Source organism: Triticum aestivum, chromosome 2B (assembly GCF_018294505.1).
Source record: "Triticum aestivum cultivar Chinese Spring chromosome 2B, IWGSC CS RefSeq v2.1, whole genome shotgun sequence".
Lineage (NCBI taxonomy): Eukaryota > Viridiplantae > Streptophyta > Magnoliopsida > Poales > Poaceae > Triticum > Triticum aestivum.
In genome coordinates, this window is record NC_057798.1 from 440,342,877 (window position 1) to 440,348,876 (window position 6,000).

A 6,000-nucleotide genomic window follows, 5' to 3' on the forward strand; every position below is an offset into this window, starting at 1 on the left:
CGACTTACGTCCGTGCCTGGTGCTGCTCCCGAGCTTTATCATTTTTACCGAGCCAGGCTTGGTATCTGTCCCATCTAACGGGAGGGTGTCCTCTAGATCCATAGATGGATCTTGCCTGACCTGTTCTAGCATCCAGGTCGAGACGTAGGTCATATTCGTATTCTGGCTGCATCGGCTCCTTGCCTCTTTGGTGAGGGGGAGCGGGCGGCTGTTCGGTCTGCCCAGCCGGCCTATCCTGTCCTCAAGGGGGTCGGTTGGGCTGATCTGATTGAGTATATCTTGGGGGTGCAGGCTCAAGCGCCTCCTCATTGAATTGTGGAAGCAGTTTCCGCTTTGCGTAGCTTTTGGTTTGCCGCTCATAACCGTAACCTTCTTCGGCTGCTAGGACTTTTGTCCATCTTTCATTGAGGGTGTCTTGTTTGGCTTTTATTTGTTGTTGCTTCTTCTTCAAGCTTCGTGTGGTGGCAATAAGTTTCCATTTGAACCGCTCTTGGTCCAGTGGATCCTCGGGGACGATGAAATCCTTGGCTCCAAGGCTGACCTCCTCCTCCTCAGAGAGGGGGAGGTAGTTACTGTCCTTGGAGTCATTGAGGTCCTTGTGATTAAACTAATCCTCGCGCTCCTCTGAGTCGCCTAGCTGTTACTCGGCAACAGTGGGGTCACCGAAGTCTTCCATATTTTCCGGGGTGTCATTCCCTTCGGTGCCCGTGTTGCTTTCCCTGCCTCGACGCCCTTTGATTGTCGGTGATGTCTCCGGCATTTGGGCAACTCCTCGCCGGGCTTGTTGCTATCTCTCATGGGGGTGTTGTCATGGTTATTACTGCCATCGCCGTTGTCCTTGAGGTGTCCACCATGTATACATCATAGGTGGAGGTGGACGTCCATCGGCCAGTGACGGGGGCGGGGTGTCAGTGTGGTCTAGGGCTTCGATATCTTCTTCCATGACTTCGGCCTCCTCAGAGGCATAGTCCAGCATGTCAGTTAAGTCTTTGACAGTAGCTACTAAGTTGGTGGTGGGTGGGACATAACATTCCCTGTGGCCCGACTCACGGCCCCGCCGACTGTTGGCTGATAATGGCCATCCGCGATAGTCATTCTCTGGATCTGGTCTAGCGCCTCGTTCAACAGGGCGAGACTAGCCGTATTATTATATGAGGTTTCCTCGGAGTCAACCTCTAGTATGGTGGGGGTGAAGGGTGAGTCCGGCCAGGGCTGACTCCTGGTCTTCGGACGCTGATGTTGCATCAAGGCTCGAGGCCGGATCCGAGGTAAGAGAGGTGAGTCTGGCCAGGGTTGACTCCCGGTCTTCAGACGCTGATGTCGGATCCAGGCTCGAGGACGAATCCAAGGTAAGAGAGGTGAGTCCATCCAGGGTTGACTCCCAGTCTTCGGATGCCGATGTCGCATCGAGGCTCGAGGCTGGAGCAAGGTAAGAAAGGTGAGTCCAGCCAAGTTTGACTCCCAGTCGGGCACCGATGCCGCATCCAGGCTCGAGGGCAGATGTGAGGTAAGAATCGACCCATAAATCGGGTCGGAAAGAGATCACAAAGTCAAAGCTTTAGGATTTCCGGGTGTCTCGGACAACACTGAGAAACTGGTGAAGATCATATCGCCCCGAAAGTTAGTGATTTACTCTAGGTTTACGAACCTGATTTGGTGCCCAGAGGCGAGGTTGTCAACCTGGTCGAGATGACAGGTTGGGTTGGCATGCAGAACGATGCTGCCGAACATGAAAAGCTGGTTGGGGACGAAGATGTCCCCGGTGTTGATGCCGTCTCCAATGATTCGGCGAGCCATCGATCCTTCAACGACCCAACAGTGGAACTCTCAATGAAAGCACCAATGTCAGTGTCAAAACCGGCGGATCTCAGGCAAGGGGTCCCGAGTTGTGGATCTTTGATCAACGGGGAACAACGGACGAAGGACATGATGTTTACCTAGGTTCGGGCCCTCTCAAACAGGTAAACTCTACGTCCTGCTTGATTATATTGAAGTGTATAGGATGATTACAGAGTCGATCTACCACAAGATCAGATGAACTGAACCCTAAGTTAGTAGGATGATGGTTGTTATTCTAGCCTCTACGGACTTAAACCCTCTGGTTTATATAGACACCAGGGGTACTAGGGTTCCACGTAGTCGGTTACAAGGAGGGAATAAACATGTTGATATGCTAATCTTGACTTGGAGTACAGACCGAGGCTTCAAGGATTTCCCATCCGGACATGAAGTCGCCCTATAGCTCGTCCTTGTAGTAGTCATATAGCAGACCACCAGTCTGGCCCGTAAGAGATAGGCCGGCAGCCCGAGGACCCCCTAGTCCAGGACTCCCTCAGAGGTATTGATATGAGAGGAATAAGGAGAATCAAGAGTTAAAGCTTGGGGATGCCCAAGGCACCCCAAGTAAATATTCAAGGAGACTCAAGCGTCTAAGCTTGGGGATGCCTTGGAAGGCATCCCATCTTTCTTCTTCGACTATTATCGGTATGTTTTGGTTTTTGTTTTGTTCACATGATATGCACAAATTCTTGGAGCATCGTGTGCCATTTATGTTTCTTTTAGTAATGCACGATGCTGGTATGAGATAGTCCTTGGTTGATTTATATAATGCTCTTTGCACTTCACTTATGTATTTTTAGTATGGCTTTATAGAATGCTTCACGTGCTTCACTTATATCATTTGATGTTTGGATGCTCATTTCTCTACATAGGAAAACCTTTATTTGTAGAATGCTCTTTTGATTCACTTATATTTATTAGAGCATGGTCTTTTGTAGAATGAATTAAACTCTCATGCTTCACTTATATCTATTTAGAGAGTCAATGGGAATTGGCCATTCACATGGTTAGTCATAAAATCCTACATAAAACTTGTAGATCACTGAATATGATATGTTTGATTCCTTGCAATAGTTTTGCGATATTGAGGTGGTAATATGGGGGCATGCTAGTAAAAGAATTAAAGTTGAGTATTAATAACGGTGTTAAGGGAAGTAAGTCTTTACGCAGGTAAATCCTCATGCATGTAAACTGGTGGCCGCTGACATTAGCAGTGAGGTCGGTGCATAATTTATCATTGATTGAGCCTTATGAGTGGTGGTTGGGGATAAACGATGGTCTTTTCCTCCCAATTTATCCCCCTAGGGGCATGCGAGTAGTATTTTGCTTCAAGGGCTAATAAAATTTCATGATAAGTATATGAGTTCTTCATGACTAATGCGAGTCCATTGATTATATGCACTCTCATCCTTCCGCATATTGCTAGCCTCTTCGGTAACGTGCATTGCCCATTCTCACCTCGAGAGTAGGTGCAAAATTTGCCAGTGCATCCAAACCCTGTGATATGATACGCTCTATCCCACATAAGCCTCCTTATATCTTCCTCAAAACAGCCACAATACATACCTATCATGGCATTTCCATAGCCATTCCAAGATATATTGCCATGCAACTTCCATCATTCCGTTTTCATGACATACACATTAATTGTCATATTGTTTGCATGGTCATATAGCTGACATATTATTTGTGATCATCCACCATTCGTCATTATCATACATGTTATGCTAGCATCATTGCACATCTTGGTACACTACCAGAGGCATACATATAGAGTCATATTGTGCAAATTATCGAGTTGTAATATCAAGTTGTAAGTAAATAAAAGTGTGATGATCATCATTATGAGAGCATTGTCCCACTAAGAAACGAATGATGGAGACTATGATTCCCCCACAGGTCGGGATGAGGAACTGGACGAAAAAAGAAAAAAAAAGAGGCCAAAAATAGCCCAGCAAAAAAAGGGAAAAAAATAATAAACCAATATATGAGAGAAAAAGAGAGAAGGGGCAACTTTACTATCCTTTTCCACACATGTGCTTCAGAGTAGCACCATGTTTTTTCATATAGAGAGTCTCCTGAGTTGTCACTTTCATATATTAGTGGGAATTTAACGTTATAGAACTTGGCTTGTATATTCAGATGATGGGCTTCCTCAAATGCCCGAGGTCTTCAGTGAGCAAGCAAGTTGGATGCACACCCACTTAGTTTCCATTGAGCTTTCATACACTCATAGCTCTTAGTGCATATGTTGCATGGCAATCCCTACTCCTCGTGTTGATATCAATTGATGGGCATCTCCATATAGCCCGTTTATTAGCTGCATCAATACGAGACTATCTTCCTTTTTGACTTCTCCTTATTAATCGCTACCACCGCATTCTATTCCACCCATAGTGCTATATCCATGTCTTGCACTCATGTTTTGCGTGAGGTTGAAAATGCTGAAGCGCGTTAAAAAGTATGATGCAATTGCTTGGCTTGGCATCTGGGTACTCTTGATTTGATTACCTATCCAGGGAAGAACGAGCGTGTCATGCTTACCACAACTAAGTGTATACATGTTGTTTCCTTTAGCTCCATTATTATGAAAGGCAATGATGAAATACATGCATGTTTCGCATTATTGTTTCAATATCAAATTGATAGACTATTGCCTTGAATCACTTGTATCTTAATATTCATGCCATGATTAGATTATATGATCAAGATTATGTTAGGTAGCATTCCACATCAAAAATTATCTTTTTATCATTTACCTACTCAAGGACAAGCATGAATTAAGCTTGCGGATGCTGATACGTCTTCATCGTATCTATAAATTTATATTGCTTCATGCCATTATTTTACAACTTTTACATACTTTTTTCAACAATTTATATGATTTTCTTGGACTGACATATTGATCCAGTGCCCAGTGCCCAGTGCCAATTCCTGTTTGTTGAATGTTTTTTTTCCGCAGAAAATCCATATCAAACAAAGTCCAAACAGGACAAAAAAATTGACTGAACATTGTGGAGAAAAAACCCCACATCCGTTTATTAAAAGAGATCCAAAAGGTCTTAAAACAAAACTCAAGAAACTAACTGGCTATTTACAGAGAGTACATGACTAACTTACATAATTTACTTATGTACAACAGTTATATACATAATAACATGGCTCATGGCAAATTTTGAATCCACTATAATAACACGGCTTCACAGTTGACTTCATTCTGTGGTAGTGCAATGAAATATCATGTATGAATTTGGCCTTCCATGCCCCAAAAGTGGGTCTCTGATATATGAAGATTTTATCATTACTGGTGGTCCATATACTCCAGGCAGCTAGGAAGACAACCTCAAAGAATAAAGGTTTTTGGAACCCTCTTTTAGCAAACAATATACATTCCTTTGTGGATAATCCATCATACCACTGTATTTGCAAGTAATTCCAAACTCTAGCACTGAAATTGCATTTAAAGAACTGATGATCTCTGTCTTCAAACATTTGGGCAGAGCACATGGGGCATAAATTATCATCATCAGATCTCTAGTGTCTCCTCAAGAACATGTCTTCGGTATTAAGTCTGTCATTCAACATCAACCAAGCAAAGACCTTGATTTTCATAGTGCACCTTCTCTGCCAAATCCACTTACATGGGTCGTCAATAGGCAGATGAGCATGCATTAGAGTGTAAAAACCCGTGGCTGAGTAGTTTCCTCTTTGAGTGGTGCAAGACCAGACATCTGAAGCATCAAGATCACGCTCCATTCCCTGAAGTCCCAAAGACAAAGTTTGCAGCTCTTCCATTGCTTCTGGAGATAGAGGTAAATGAAAATAGGCTTCAATATTTTGTTCCTCAATAAAATCTTTTGCAAAATTTTTGTCATCTAGGATGAATGAAAATAGTCTGGGATATTTCTCTTTAATAGGTGTTGAGGCACCAAGTAATATCCAAGCATTGTCCCCTGCATTAACTATAATAATAGTGTGTTCTCTATATGTGTCATTCAATATGATATTATCTTTCCACCATGATGAACCACACAATATGGTTGCATGAGGAACCACTTCAGTGTAATTAGTGTCCCCGATCAAAGAAACCCATGGAGTGTCAGCCTTATTGTAAAACTTATAAATGTGCTTGGTTAACAAGGCTTTATTCTATATAGCAAG